The sequence below is a fragment of the Macrobrachium rosenbergii genome, chromosome 52, assembly GCF_040412425.1.
Source record: "Macrobrachium rosenbergii isolate ZJJX-2024 chromosome 52, ASM4041242v1, whole genome shotgun sequence".
Classification (NCBI taxonomy): Eukaryota; Metazoa; Arthropoda; class Malacostraca; order Decapoda; family Palaemonidae; genus Macrobrachium; species Macrobrachium rosenbergii.
This window is the reverse complement of record NC_089792.1, coordinates 25,066,397-25,082,670: the sequence shown is the minus strand read 5'-3', so window position 1 is coordinate 25,082,670 and position 16,274 is coordinate 25,066,397. Positions and strand designations below refer to the sequence as shown.

The window sequence follows — 16,274 nt, the reverse complement described above, 5'->3', positions numbered from 1 at the left end:
CTGCGATCTAGCATTACCAAATCTTTAACTGAGCTGCTTGCAGTCAGTGAAGTACCATTAACCACAAGGCTTTGAGTATTACCCAGTCTTCTAAGATCACCCTTTTTTCCGACAACCAGACACTCAGTTTTATCCTCATTCAGCTTCAACTGCTTCTTTTCCACCCACATATACACCCCATACTCTCAGAAGACTAAAGGAAACAGGTTCAATATGTAAAGTCTAACAGTGTGTGTTTAAAATTAACAATATGAGTATGTTAAAGCAGCCTAACCTATGTGCCAAATATAACAGCATTGTTATTGACATTCTTGAATTATCAATCACTTTGTGTTGGGTCTACCCAGGACCCACTACTAAGTGGGTCCTGAGTCTACCTCAGGTACAAACTTTCTTCTACAGGCATCACGAAATTTATCTATATGAATTGTTCTAGCTACATTACAGTATTTTTATCAGTTAAAACAATTCAAAACCTTTGCTTTGCTGTAGGTTTTTCCTGTTCTAGAGCCCATCCTAAATTTTGATCAGCATCCTTTAACAGTAACTGGAAAGAAAGTTTCGAAATGTAGAGAGAAGGATGACGAAACATCAGAGAGCTTATTGTGAAAATAAACCCTCTAATTCTTCATTCGCCGGTTCGGAGACTGAACTATATATAGCAGAGTGCTAGCCGAGAACTCTACCGACTCTTCCGACGAGGAACTTAAGGAAGGGCTTAATAGGATGTTGAGAGCATAAAGGAACTTACACTCAAACTGAAAAAAGTGATAGTTATGTATTCAGAAAACCGAAAATAAGAAATTGATTGTCAATCGTAAATAACTTGAAATTAGGTGGAAGCTATCAATAAAATTTTAAATAGCAAGCTATCTCAAGATTTGATTGACTAAGACCGATGAATCCAGTAATTTCAAGATCAGGCGTTTTTCCAACAGGGTTTTCCATTAGAAAAGATAAGGGAAATCATAACTGGTAACAATTGAAATATCCCATTTTTCTGGGTGAATGCTGCTGTCCTTTAATGTGATGGTACTGCTCTATTCAGTCTAGTGCTGAGCTAGTTTAACAGGTTGTTTGTTGACTTCTTAAAAGATTAGTCCGTGTTTGTTTTCGGTTCCTAGTTTTATGACCTGCTGGTGAATGCTATTTGCCATCGAAAGCTAGTAAAATAGGTTAAAAATGGAGAACCTAGTTTTTGTTTGGTAGTACATCATTATTGCCATTACTTGGTGACTTATTATCCCATATTTCCTTTACATAAGGTAACAAATTTTTCACTCGGAAATGTGTTAAATATGTGCTCATTGTCCCCATAGCTGTATGTAATATTAATTGCTGACAGATGTAAATAAACCTTCCTTCCCGGTAACGAGCAGATTCAATGAAGTCAAAGAGCATTATACAATTTAGAATTTGAACGAGTAATTTTTAAAGAAATAAAAAATTTAGGCCTAATGCCAAGCGCTGGGACCTACGAGCTCATTCCGTGATGACAGGGAAATGGAGAGTAAAAAGGGTTTAAAAGGTGTAACAAGAAAACCGCAGTTGCAATATGACACAATGGTTAGGAGAGAGTGGGGAGAAAGATGGAAGAGAGAAAATATGAACTGAGGTACAGTAAAGGGAACGAAGGGGTTGCAGCCAGAGGATAAACTGCTAGTCATGACAGAAAAATTATATTCAAGCTATAAACGGTAAATATTAGATCAATAAGGAGAGTATGTGAAAATGAACAAAAAAACTTTGGGTGGTTGAGACGTGCCTAGGCGATCTCTCACGAGCTTCGTAAGATTGGCCGTCTGAGAGTCCCGAAGGCTTTCATAAGATTTTAATTTCGTCTTAGGGACCTTTGTGCTCAACACACGCGCACACACGCACACATACGTACATATATATATATGTGTGTGTGTGTGTGTGCGTGTGTATGTATGGAGGACTGTGTATTGGTACTGCATAAAGGAGAAAGTCTGGGAAAAGACGATGAAATTAGTAAGATGCAAAGTTCAGTGCAAGGGGAAAAGACGAATATCATCCATTTTTGAGAGTGGTGGAAGAATATGTGAAGTCAAATGTAACATGTGAAGGATTAGGATGCACGATAACCGAAATGAAATGTCAGTGAAGCCAAAGAGCAATAATTATACGTCTTAGAATCTGAAAAAGAGGATAAGAGTAGAAACTGAAGACTCAGAGAGAGTTTGTAAAGGTCACCAATTCGGCGCCAGGATAGTGTTTAATCACGCCATTAATTAAAATCAAACTGAGCTTGTTTTCTTTGGTGACTTCAATTTTTAAAAATAAATTAGTCACGCCTAAAACGTGCCAGGTCACGCATTTTAATCATTTTTACTTTATGGTATTTATACTTCAGAATGTCAAGGACAAACATGTTTATCACATGTTTCTTCATTCACAGGCATCAAGACTGTATCTATATTGTGTCTCTGTATGTTTCGTATTGTAATTCGTACTGTTCACTGCATATTATTGTTTATTGTTTCGACCTCAGGTCAAAGTCAAAATTGTCTCTCAATTAGGCGTCAGTCGGCCGCAAAATAAGCCGCTGGATCTGTAATAAATCAGCAAAAATTTACCTGCTCGTTTCTTTGACACCTTAAGTGGTGACCTAAATCCAAAACTAATTTATCAACGGAACTCAGTCTTGGCTCCAGGATTTCTCCAAAAACGCAACCAGGTCGCTCTACCCCTACACCATGCCTCAAGAGGACCTGAAAGAGGCGATCACAACACCTCACAGACTTAAATTCACAGCGGTTAAAACCGGCCACTCAAGGTCAGCTTTAAAGCCTGAAGAGGACGTAGAGCAGCCCGTTAAACGCCATCGCAACAGATAAAACCACAGTAAATATGGTCCCGGCTTCTGTCGCTAACACAAGAAAGGACGCCAAACTGCCTGCCGCCCTGATTTCAACCGTTCAAAAAGCGATTTCGGCGGCCAGCAGGACAGGCCGCCATGGCAGCCTTAAGAACCCAGGGCCTCAAAATAAAGTAGGTTTCTCGTCCGCGACACCTCTCCGCAGGATGATGCTGGTCGACACAGGAGCCTTCAAAATCGGTCTTCCCAGCATCCAGAGATTCCGCAAAAGACACCAGACCCGGCCGCCTTCCTGACGGCCGCCAACGGAACCCCCATCCTCTCCTACGGCACCAGGCTCCTGTCGATCTCCATCCTTGGCCAGAATTACTCCTGGGACTTCATCGTCAACATGTTACTCCTGGGGGCCGATTTTCTGGCACACTTCGGCCTGCTAGTCGACGTGGGAGAAGCGCCTCCTCGAGACCGACTCCTGCCGGTCTCTCCGTTAACGGCGACCCAGACCCACCATCAGCGCCGTCGCCAGCACCAAATGAAACACCTTCTGTCGGAGTTCCCTGAGGTTTTGTTTAAGCCCGAGCCTGCTAAGTCCCCGGGCCCCAGCCAAACATTTTGCATATACCACCATATAGTGACTAAAGGGCCCCTGAGACATGCGGTTCCGCAGGCTTCCCCCTCAAGCGCCTTCAGGAGGCGAAAAAAAATCACTTGGAGATGGAACGGATGGGCATCTGCAGAAAGCAAGTCCATGGGCCTCCCCTCCCACATGGTGCAGAAACCGACGGCTCCTGGAGACCCTCAGTGCAACAGACGGCTCAACATTGCAACGGAGCCCGACCACTACCCTCTGCCCAATATGCAAGACCTTACGGCCTCAAATCACGGGCCAAAATATTCACTAAATTGGACCTTTTAAATCTTATTTTCAGGTACCTGTTGCGCCAGAGGACATACCAAAGACAGCCATCATCACGCCCTTGTCAGTTCGCTTTCCACCTTCGGGCTGAGGAACAGCTGAAGCCACCTTCCAGCCTTTCATGGACAGCATCCTGGGGACCTAAAATTCTGCGTCTGCTACGCATTACATTCTCATATTTTCCAGGTCTCATTAACACCAGAGGCACATCAAAGCAGTCCTCCAGCGCCTCCAAGAAAACGGCCTTAACGTCCGTTTTGACAAGTGTACATTCGGCGTCCAGAAAGCAGAGTTCCTGGGTCACGAGGTATTCCGACAGGCGTAACGCCTCTTACATCGAACAGCCGAGTAAAGTTCCCAACACCCACCTCCATCAAGGCCGTCCAGGAGTTCCTTGGGATGGTAAACTTCTGACAGACGCTTCATCCCCGGGATCGCGCATACCACGGCCCTATGACGGAAGTCCTAAAAGGTCAACCAAGTCCCTGTCTTGGGGACCCAGCCAGCAGCAGGCCTTTTCCCGGACGAGAGGCCGCCCTCACAAGGCAACCTGAGGCACACCAGGATCCCAAGGCTCCCTCCAGCTGACGACAGACGCCAGTAACGTTGCCTCGGTGCTGTTCTGGAGCAAATCATCAACGGCGCCCCCAGCCCATCGCCTTCTTCAGCAAGAAGTTCAATCCTAGTAAGAGTCCCGATACAGCACCTTGTTTTTTAGGGGAACTCTAATTTTTTTTTTTTTCTACCCGCGTGTACTGAAGCACTTCAAGTTCCTCCCTGGAGGGGACGCCCTTCACAATCTTCACAGACCACCAGCCACTGGTTCACGACTTTCACGAGATTTTAAGACAGCAGCGTCCTCTCAGCCATAGCCGAATTTACCTGTTCCGTCAGGTACCTCCCGGCAAGAAAAATCAACATGCAGACGCCCTCTCAGAGTCGAGTTGAACGCAGTTAACAGCTTGATTAGATTACCAGGACCTTGCCAGAGAACAGGCCGTTGACCCAGAAACCCCAGCATACCGCACCGCCATCACATCCTCACTTTGCGGGACGTGACCCAGGCCCACTACCCCAGCCTGCTCCTGTGACATCAGCACAGGCCAGCCCCGCCCTTTGGTTCCAGCCTCACGCCGCCGCTAGGTATTTGACATCATCCACGGCCTCTCACACCCCTCCGGCAGGACCACGCCAAACTGCTTTCAAAAAAGTTTTTCTGTTCACGGGTGCAAAAGGACGCCACAGCCTGGGCAAAACATCCCTGCAGTGCCAGACCAGTAAAGTTTCTGTCGTAGCGCAGTCGGGGGTAGGCGAAAACCAGGGCGCCGCTTGACATCCAAATCGACGTCAAGGGCCCCTTCCCCATCAGGCGGATCCAGATACCTACGGTGGTAGACCGTTCAACGAGGTGGCCACTGACGCCCATGCAAGAGCTCCGCCAGCGCTGGCGCCGAGGCCCTGCTCTCCAGTTTTACCTGGCTACATCACAACCGACAGGGGCCCCGCTTACCTCTCCGAGCTGGGTCTGCCCTGGCTCAACTGCTGGGAACCACGCACCACACCACCACAGCGAAACCCAGCGGCCAACGGCCTGGTTGAACGGTTCCACAGGTCCTCTCATCCCTCATGGCCCGCTGCACCGCCGAGGACTGGAAACATCAGCTGCCGTGGGTCCTCCTCGGGTTGAGGACCGCCCCAGAGCCGACGGACCCCATCCAACAGCTGAACAAACCTATGGGGAACCCCTCGTGGTGCCGGGAGAGTCGTGAGGATGAAAGCCACTTACTCTGCAGAACTCCGCGACGTGGCCGGCAAGTTATTGCAGGCGCAGAAAATCGACAGAGCAACCAAAATGATTGTCGCGCCGCCACAGCTGTCATCCGCCACCCACGTTTGCTCAGAGTCGACGCCACACGTCCACCACAACTAAGCCCTACAGGGGACCCTTCCGTGCTGAACGGAACAGCAAGGAAGTTCTGCTGGCACTTCCAGGCAGGAACGACTGAGTTTCCATAGACAATGAAAGCCCGCCTTAGTAGGCGGAGAGTCCCGTGTAGCGTCGCAGCACCCTTCCGCCCAAACGCACTCCAGCACGCCATTTCCACCAGAGGGCTGCCCCAGGAAGGGACCGTCAAAACAGCAGCCTCACAGGCGGGAGGCCCAAGTTATCTCAAGGAGCCGGTCACCCTTCAGCGTCCCACCAGGTACAGGGATTAATCAGACGCATTTCTTGGGAGTATTTGAAAAGTCACCATAGGACGCCAGGATAGTGTTTTCGATGGCGCCATTAATTAAGTCTCCGCTGAGCTTGTTTTCTTTGGTGACTTCCCGTTTTCTTCAAATAAATTAGTCACGCCTAAAACGTGCCAGGTCACGCATTTTAATCATTTTTACTTTATGGTATTTATACGAATGTCACACATTGTGTATCACATGTTTCTTCATTCACAGGCATCAAGACTGTATCTATATTGTGTCTCTGTATGTTTCGTATTGTAATTCGTACTCGTTCACTGCATATTATTGTTTATTGTTTCGACCTCAGGTCACAGTCAATTCCATTGTCTCTCACGGCCCGGCGTCAGTCGGCCGCAATATAAGCCGCCTGGATCTGTAATAAATCAGCAGTAACCTTTACCTGCTCGTTTCTTTGACACCTTACAAGTTCAGAGAAAGACTGTGGATCTTGGCTAGCTCACAGAGCAGATAATGAGATAAGCCCCGTGCCTGGCTAAGCTAAACCCTCTTTTTGATGACGCTCTGTTGGCAATGATGCCCAGGAGCAAGATCACTTCTGGTTGGTGGTCATAAACACACACACACACACACAAACATATATATATATATGTGTGTGTGTGTGTGTGTGTATTACAATGATCTCTAATTACGTTAATCCTACAAAAAATATTATTCTATACTTCAACAAATGTATCTTGCCATCATAAAACATAATCATATATTATGAATCAACTTTACATGATATGACTATCCCAAAAGCCTACCAAATTCTGTTACTGATGTGGAAATGTTTTCCAGTGAGTACTGTAGAAAAGTATTTCTTAAAATCGCCAACAGATGGCAGTAGTAGACGACCAAATCAAGACCACCGACCAAATGCGTCGTCTGCAAAAGAGTAGAGCTAATATTTTTAACATGTCACGGAGCAAAGTCGTTCTTCGCAGTGAAGTGCTACAAACCCACGGGTCACGCTGAACTTCACGTAGGGTTAAACAGATTTAGCAGAAAGGCTAAAAACTAATGACACATTTTTAAGTGAAAATTATTTTCAACATCACTGAAAAGTTGAAGTACTGTAGCAGGGGCTTCTGAAACAGGGTACATCATGACCATTATTGCATTTTGAGACCATAGAGATTTAACATATATTTGCACTATAATGGCTAAAACATAGAAGCAACATTTATAAATGACCTCCATTTTCAACATCACCAAGAAAAATTGAAAGATATAGTTTGTTATCAGGGGCCTTTCTGATAGAGAGGAAAAATTCCAAATATCCTCGGCAACTATGTTTTTGATCTCTTTACCACAATCTTCATTCCCAGTCGCTAGTATACTCACCAGGCACCTGAGCTGTTCTTCATCTACGTCATCTATTTCTGTTCTGTTATAAAGCTTAAACTAAATTGTTACAAGGCTTTCAAGCAATAGCGTAGTCTTTTCGTTCGAAGAATTTATGACAGTTCTTAGCTTTTTATTGGCTGTGAAAATCACTTGTTTGAAAAAATTAATGTGAAGACAGAATCCAAACTTACATTGCATTTTCATAGCTAATGCTATTTCATCAGTACACTTTAAGTACAATACAGTTTGAGTTAAACATCAGAGCTAACTTCTTTTTGAAATACAAATGTTATCCGCCTTAGACTGGGCCATCTGCCGATTTCCAGATCTATCCTGTAAGCAGAGTTCCTGAACCATGTTTAGTCATCTGAAATTGTAATCTTTTCGAGTTCGTTGACTAGCAGCAAATGTAACTCTTCGGCGCCATATCACTTATCAGCAACGGTGTGACTGACTGACTACAATAGATACCGTCAGAGTTCCATGTCATCTGTAACGCAACAAACTTGTCACGTAATTAACGAGAGGGTCAATGTATGCAGCTTAAGATAACAGTTGTCGCTGGTAATATGTAAAGTAATTTGACGAGACGTCTGAGTCACATTTCTAGACCCATAAGGTTACCAGCAAGATTTGTCCTCAAATAAGGGTAAACTTCAGGCCAGGGAAAATATATTGGACTTGGACAGCTACGTGGGAAGAGCAACGGGAATGAATGGAGAGTAAACGGTATTTCCTGACGGGTTATTGTTAGATTAAGCTGACCCTTTTCTGTACTAGCTCCTACTGATCCTATTTCTTTTGATTTCAGCTGTGAAGGATAGAAACAGTCTTTAGGGCGACAGTTAACTGAAGAAAAAGAATATATCTCTTCTGGGAAGCAGTGAGAAATAAAATAAAATGAAAATTCTTTTTCGATCCCACAGGTGAAAAGAAGATATATATATATTTGAGCGTAACATTTTTATTATCTTTCTTAAGCATGTTATGACAAAAATTACCCATAAATTGTTATATACTGGTAAACATTTTTTCAGAAAATTGAAGATGTAGATATTTTAAAATTTTCATGTTAAAACACTGTATGTGCACAGGTGGTACAATGGCAGTCTAGAAAATAGGTATTTTCAGCTAATAGGCTTTATAACAATTGTTTCCTGTAAAACACTGCTACAATATATCATATAGGCAATGACAAACCTCGTTTAAAGGCATAAGTCTATGTGTGAATATTTTCTAACGTTAGGCAGACATAAAACCGTTGAGTAAAGTAAATGAACTTAGTTTTAGAACAAATAAAAGACAAAGAAACGGCAATAATGAAACAACACCAGACTTGTCAAAACTGACGAAAAAAAATTACAAACAATAACATTACAAATGAATGGGAAACGTTATTAGTCTACTTCTGAGTTCCTGATTTCTGCAACAGGATGGTGCATTTTAGTAATGTATTACCTGCTTCATCAAAGTAGAACATTACCAAACTGCACCATAACGGAAATGAAAAATAATCGCTGCTGGTAGCGAAAACAATATCCCTTTCCTGTCTGTCTGTCTCTCTCATTTATAGGTCACTTTGAAATCATCATACATTATCCTATGTCATCAATCTTGTATTTCTTTGCACCTTAGATTTCAAACTGAGAAAACCAATGAATTAACATTTTCTCCCTTTATAATTGTGAAAATATAACAAAATTGCAAGGTTATATTAATAGATTTAATTGATACGTGATAGCAGTCTAATAGCAATAACAGTAATATCGCATCATTATTATTGTCTCATCGCCAACATGACAGGGTTGCTGCGAATCAAAACAGAGGCGATTTTTTCATTCTCGTTGATGGTCTTAGACTAATTGAACTCGCGTTTCCTTTCATAAATCCCCCAATCATATATGATAGATTTGCCCCCGTGAATGATTACTCCTCACAACTTCTCCAGGTCTGTGTTGTCCGCGGCTCGATCTGGACGACTTCCTTTTCTTGCGTCGTGGGACGCGAGGCCGGCCCTCCTCCCCCGGCACCCTCACTTCCTCGGCGCGGTCGACCTTTTCTCCCTCGATGATCTCCACTCTGAAACTTCAGAAGGGCAGTGATCAGTCTCTACTTCTCCGACGCGAATCAAATGAGTAAAAATGGTAACTCGATGTCTACTGTAAGTTACTTGGGATATGGGTCGGTGGCGATTGTTTTCAATATGGGTAAAACTTTATTTTATTGCTAATCTCGAATATGGGTGAATTTTGGATTATACTGCAGTTTGACTGTCTCGTGGTAAAAGCTCAACTCAGACCACGTCTGTGGAGTTCTGTCATTTTCTTGCACAAGGTTATATTTTGAAAATGAATATGGTATTGCAATAAAGAACAAGAGAAGTAAAAAAAAAAAAAGAAACCTAAAAAAAGGTTCCATAATTAAGATCAATGTAATGAATTATGAGTTTTGCTAAATACTGATATCTAACTAAAGTAAACAGAATTGGACAAAACGTGAATTCACACACAGAGTTTTATTATTAAAAAAAAAACTCCACGTTAGAGCTATCACGTTGAAAGAGTTCGTCCCTTTTCACTCTTCCCAATAATAGTGAACACAGGCATCCGTTGAGTCGAAGTCGCTGCGCGGCCTCCGCCTCTGATTCTTTCTGATACAAGGCAGTGTTCTCTGCCCAGCTGCGCCCTTTACCCTGAGTGTTATTTTGGTCACATCCGGTGAGCCCAAGGAAAGATGCCCTTTTTCGCCTTACAAGCCTCCACACCACCCATTCTTTCTGTAAAGACGAACACGCGTCGTATCCAGTTACAGTCCGTCCACGGAAGTCCCTCAAATATCGCGGATTATGGATATCCTCAACTGGTTATAATTATCTGTGGTATTCCCTCGTTTTCTTGTTTTTTTATAAGCAGCGGAGTTCACGCTTCTTCGGAAAACGATAAATTATTTGACTATATGAAGACATGTAATAAAAACTTAAATCAGTTTAAATATTATCTCCAGTTAATTTCCTCTCCTTTAAGGAACAACAATTTTCAGTCTTGTGAGTTCATAATTTTTCACATTACTTACATTCTGATTATTTGTGAGACTAGTTTTCTTCTTTTCATAATTAAAGTTTTCTTGGGCGTTCTCATCATAGTTCACGTATTCCCGAGGTTCGTCACGATTACCCGGCTGTAAAGTAAGGAGGTGTTTAGATGAAATGGGGCCTTGGGTCTACTCAGCGCTGCTGACCAAAAACCACAGGTTGTTTACCTGCTGTGCTCGCCAGTCCTTCATATTAGGGTAAACGGAGATTTGGCATCCCGTTAGGAAGGCTGTCACCGTGTCTACATGACTATCTTCATTTGCTATCTCCTGCAAAATTTTAAGTACAATGTTGCCCTAATTATGTTAGAATGTTGTAGAAACAGTCTTCTTTTAATGAACCACAAGGAAATCTGACTGTTTTCTTCAGATGAGAAAAGTGCGTTTGGCAACGCTGCTTCGCCCTCCCTTTGAATGGCCTCACTGGGTCGACTACAGGTCACTTTCTTTTTGGCATCTGTCAAGTTTTGGATTATCTTCATTTCCACGCTTCTGGTTTCGTGGAATTTCTTCTTTCATGAGACGACTCTTGCTTCCTTCTTGTCTTCGTTGAGACCGAGAAAAATACATGTATACAATATTTATATATATATATACACATATATACATGTATATATATAGAAATATCAATATATACACAATTATATACATGTGTGGAAATATCAACACACAATTACGTGTGGAAAAAATAAATTTCTGACTCACATCAGGATCGAACCCAGGTATTTCCATGAAAGACACACACACACACACACACACACACACACACATATATATATATATATACATACATATATATATATATATATATATATATATATATATATATATATGTGTGTGTGTGTATATATGTGTGTGTGTATGTGTGTAATTGTAATTACCACAATGCCTCTTAACTTCTCAGATTCTTCGCGGTTTTTTGGATATGCTTGTCACTACAAAGTCGTAAAGGTCCAAGTGCAAGAAATTTAAGTGGCTTGGATGTCTACAAACGAACCCGTGCATAATCACAAAAGGAAAAGAATTACCCTCATACAGACATATACCTGAGTTTTCATGTATATTTATTAGAATTACCCATTCTCACCATTCTCTTGTCAGGTTGGCAACGTGACCAGTAGATTGTGATGACACGGGTTCACCCCACACATCAAGCACATATATATTGCATATATTTATATCTTTGTATGTATGCATGTAAAAAAAAGTATGTATGTATGTATGTATGTATGTATGTATGTATGTATGTATGCGTGTATATGTGTAAGTAGATTCTACAGTAAACCTATGCAATGGAAAAATATATATATGAGGATATAAGGCATGGTGGTTATATATATATATATATATATATATATATAAACTGAATAAAAAATGTCTTAAAATATAATGCTATATATATATATATATATATATATATATATATATATATATATTTATATATATATATATATATACATATATTTATTTATACCTTAAATTGAATAAAAAATAAAATATCTTAAAAATAAGATAATGCTATTTAGTACAGTGAGGGAAAACACAATACAGTACTGCTAGATAACTGAGTTGAAGAAAAGAATTGAGAACACAACACATAAGCTCTGAGACATTGCAAATAGAACTGGCAATTCAAATCGTGATATCTCCGTAACATTTTTTCCATTAAGACGTTGCTCATTTGATTTACTACTCTGCTGCAATGGCTGAAGAATAACTATCGTATATAATTCAAGGCTGCAAATATTATTTAAAATAAAAATTGTCGCTAGAGAAAAAGCGCAATAGCACATGCATTTATATGACTCAAATCTGAATAATTTTGTCAGCGAACAAACAGTAGTAAATTTTGATAAATAGTATGCTTTGAGCTTCTTTTCTTTCATTACAATGGCGTATTCAGAATGGAAAAATGAAACGGTGCAACAAGTGACCAAAAGCTTCGACAGAATAACAAATTGCTGTCTAGTTTAGTCATCGGCCTCGTTATAACGGAAGTCAATAAATTATTTGCGGGTTTCAGACCTAGACAGAGTTTGATAACAGTATCACCTAACCTAGATTTCGTGGAAGCAAACCATAGGAAAATTACAGATAAAGTGGACTACCCACCCACTCTCCCTGCACTGATCGATAAGCAAACTCGGATGACAAATATTTATTCTGGAAGGAAATCAAATGATGCGTCAGTGTCCCGGAGTGATTCCGATAAGCGGTTTCTCGATTTCGGAGACATATTTTGATGCTACCTTGTCAGGAGGCTATACAGACTGCCTTTCTTTAAACAACCGTCCATTCGTAACACCAGCATTACTGAAGACTTGAATTTCCTTATGAATACGCATTTTGTATACTAAAAAGTATGATACCAAAATAACGGGAGCTATTTCTCAGTCTTCGAGAATGACGATTCCTAAAAGAGTAGGAGAGGAAAATCACGAATATAAACGAATAAATGACATTATTCAGTCGAATGAATAATTTGCCATTAAATTAATCTTCACAAGCTGTGCGATAAAGTTACGGGAAATAGAATTTATAGGAAAGAGAGAGCATTGAAAACTAGAGGAGACGGCGGATACATCCAGCTGAAAAGTACGACCTTGTAATTTAAAACGCGATTAGCCGACTGACTGCTTTGTTTTGCTCCACAGCATTTACTTAAAACGCCTTTAGATCTACGTGCCTTTGTTCCTCAGCCTGATAGTCATTTAACTAATTTTGAATCTTAAGCGCTTCAAGTATGAGTGCAGTACTAAAAAAGTTGGAATAATAATTAAAGTATGTTAGTTGTATCCAGTGAGGATGACTTGATCACGAGTAAGGTGCTGGCAGGTCTTCTAAATGTCGGATTCACCTAGATCAGGGGTTTTCAACCTTTTTCTCCCCACGTACCCTTCTGGGTATTTTTAATGTCAATAATGACCCCCTCACTTTGTATAAAGTAGAAAACAAAACAACCGCATAAAAACATTCCATTGTGTATATTTGCAAGTATTGTACTGAAGGGAAGCTGTTTCACAACTCTCCTGGCATAACCAACAATATTGTAAACACAAAGAATCTTAAAGAAAATTGTTTATAATTATTTACTTCTTAAATGGGCGGCCAGGCCCTAACCCTAACGACCCGTGGGGAGAGCGTTGACCATTGGTACCCCTGGGGTACGACCCCAGATTGAAAACCCTGACCTAGATGAAGTCCCAGCACAATGCACACACACACACACACACACACACACACACACACACATATATATATATATATATATATATATATATATATATATATATATATATATATATATATATAAATTATATATTATGTGTTTATTATAATCATCATATATTGGTTTACGCATGCAATAATGAAGTATATACTGTACTTACACAATACTATCTCTGTGGAACCAAAACACCACCGACGGGACCCAAATCATGATGAAAAGGATCACTGCAAGCAATAAGTACAAAGCCCAATGCTCATTTACTTCTCTTAAGGTCTTGTCTTGTTTGCGTACTGGCAAATTCGTCCGGGCCAATTCAGCCAGAAGAGCCTCTGTCTTGGCGTACATTGTGATGAAGCTGTTTTGTAGATTTTGTTTGCGAGTAGGAATACGATTTTTTTCATAGTCTGATTGCGCTTTGGCTTGCTCTGACGCTCTGACCACTACGACCACAAGTACAAAACTGAGTTACTGGAAGAGGGGGGGTGAATGAGGATCTGATTCCGCGTCGAGGCGGGTGAGGTATGAGCAGCACGCAGCACTGTCTAGAAAGATTTGGGGATACCTCGAGTGGTGTGTGGCATGAGGTCCAAAGTTCGTTAGGCCCAGCTGATCTTAATCCGTTCCTCGTCTAGGTAAACAGATTTGCGTTCACCGAGGCCGTTATGACCGATTCAGAGCCGGGATTGTCCAGGGTCTGTAGCCAAGGGAAAGACTTGAGACTTGCTGCCCTGATTACATTTCGGCTTTTTTTCTTTGACCTCTTTAATATTCGAAATGATGTTATAATATCATGATTAAATAATTATTCCTTTTTTTTTTTTCAAGGCACGTAAACATAAAATGAACTTGTGTCTAGTACGTAGATTTAAACATTTTATGTTTTATTTAGCAAGAAGAGAAATATTTAGCGATGCTTGCTGCATGGTTTATGTAAATTTATTTCAGTGATCTAAATGACACTAAATGAGTTGTTCGAACCAAGCTTTTTTCACTCAGATGTTATATATATATATATAAATATATTTTGATATATATATATTATATATATATATATATATATATATATATATATATATATATATATATATATATATATATATGTGTGTGTGTGTGTGTGTGTGTGTGTATATGTATATATATATATATATATATATATATATATATATATATATATATATATATATATATATATATATGTGTGTGTGTGTGTGTGTGTGTGTGTGTGTGTGTGTGTGTGTGTGTGTGTAATTCTAATAGCCACAATGCCCTCTTAACTTCTCGAATTCTTCGTGCTTTTTTGGATATGCTTGTAACTACAAAGCCGTAGGATCCAAATGCAAAAAATTGAAGAAACTTTTGATGTCTGGCCGCGGGAAACGAACCCGCGTTACCATAACCACAAGGAGGTGACGTTGCCGACCTGACCACGAGAAGGATAAAAGTCTATTATATCTCGTACATACATTAAAATTACATATGTGTCTGGTAAAAGTGACCAGTAGATTTTACGTATATATATATGTATATATATATATATATAATATATATATATATATATATATATATATATATATATATATATATATATATATATATATATGTATACTGTATATATATATACATATGTATATATATATATATTGACTAGGCTGCATGTTATGGTGCAATATTGTGAGAAAATGCGTAAGGTGATTTATCAATGATCATCAAACAACAATGAACAAAATTAAAGATGTCTACCTGATGGCAACACAAATATTTCAATTTGATATCTCTCAGTATTGATCAATCTTTCTAAGTAACGTTATGGTAGAAACATTTTAACATAGAATTACAAAGAGAAAATGTATCAGACAGACTAAGGTTGATCACTTGATTTCAAACTCAGTAAAATAGTTATAACCCAGATCGTCCCCTTCCAAAACAAAGTCTCCAGCCCTTTGTCTAGGAAGGCAGGTCAATTCACGTCGGGAGATCGGAGGTCCACCTGCGTCACGACGAGAGCTGGTAGATCATAATTATGAGCCAAGTCCAGAGAACAGTTTAGAATATTCTCTAGACCTTGATAGGCGCAGTGGAACGCTCCCCTCGCAGTCAAGTGGTTATACTTGTACCTGAAGATCGTCTTGACCTTGGGACTAATCTATGGATTTTTGAGATTAGTGTAGAAACTGGCAGTAGTTTACATGACTAAGTGTTCCTCATTGTTAGAGATAATTTTAGACAAATCGAGAATATGATATGATTTTACATCACAGCAATAATGAGGGCTCTTAACAAGAAAATGGGCAGAAGCAACGCTTGGAAATCGCATCAAATCGGTGCTAACAAACACTGTATTACAGTATTTGTTTTTAAGAGAAAATTCATATAATGAAGGAAAGCAGTGACGGTATGTTTAAAAGCTGACAATTTCATTTACACTATTAACTTGCGATATAAAGGTAATGAACGGGTCAAACTAATATTTTAATCAAAGAGTACTAAACCATCGGCTTCTTTTCTCTATATGTTTAGAGAAGCATTTCCATTATTTTTTATATCTCCCATTTTCTACGTTGGAGACAACATCTGGCTCGGAGACGTTTCCAAAGAAGAAAAAAATACAGTCGATG

General features: G+C 40.3%; 1 long non-coding RNA gene across 1 annotated transcript; it reads right to left on the bottom strand.

The window, feature by feature from the left end:
• Positions 1-8,286: 8,286 nt before the first annotated feature.
• LOC136833760 (uncharacterized) lies at positions 8,287-14,372 on the bottom strand. Its single transcript, XR_010851580.1, has 2 exons — positions 13,820-14,372; positions 8,287-9,425 (listed from the first exon to the last, which is right to left on the bottom strand). It is a non-coding gene; the product is annotated as an uncharacterized lncRNA (long non-coding RNA).
• Between the last annotated feature and the right edge of the window lie 1,902 nt (positions 14,373-16,274).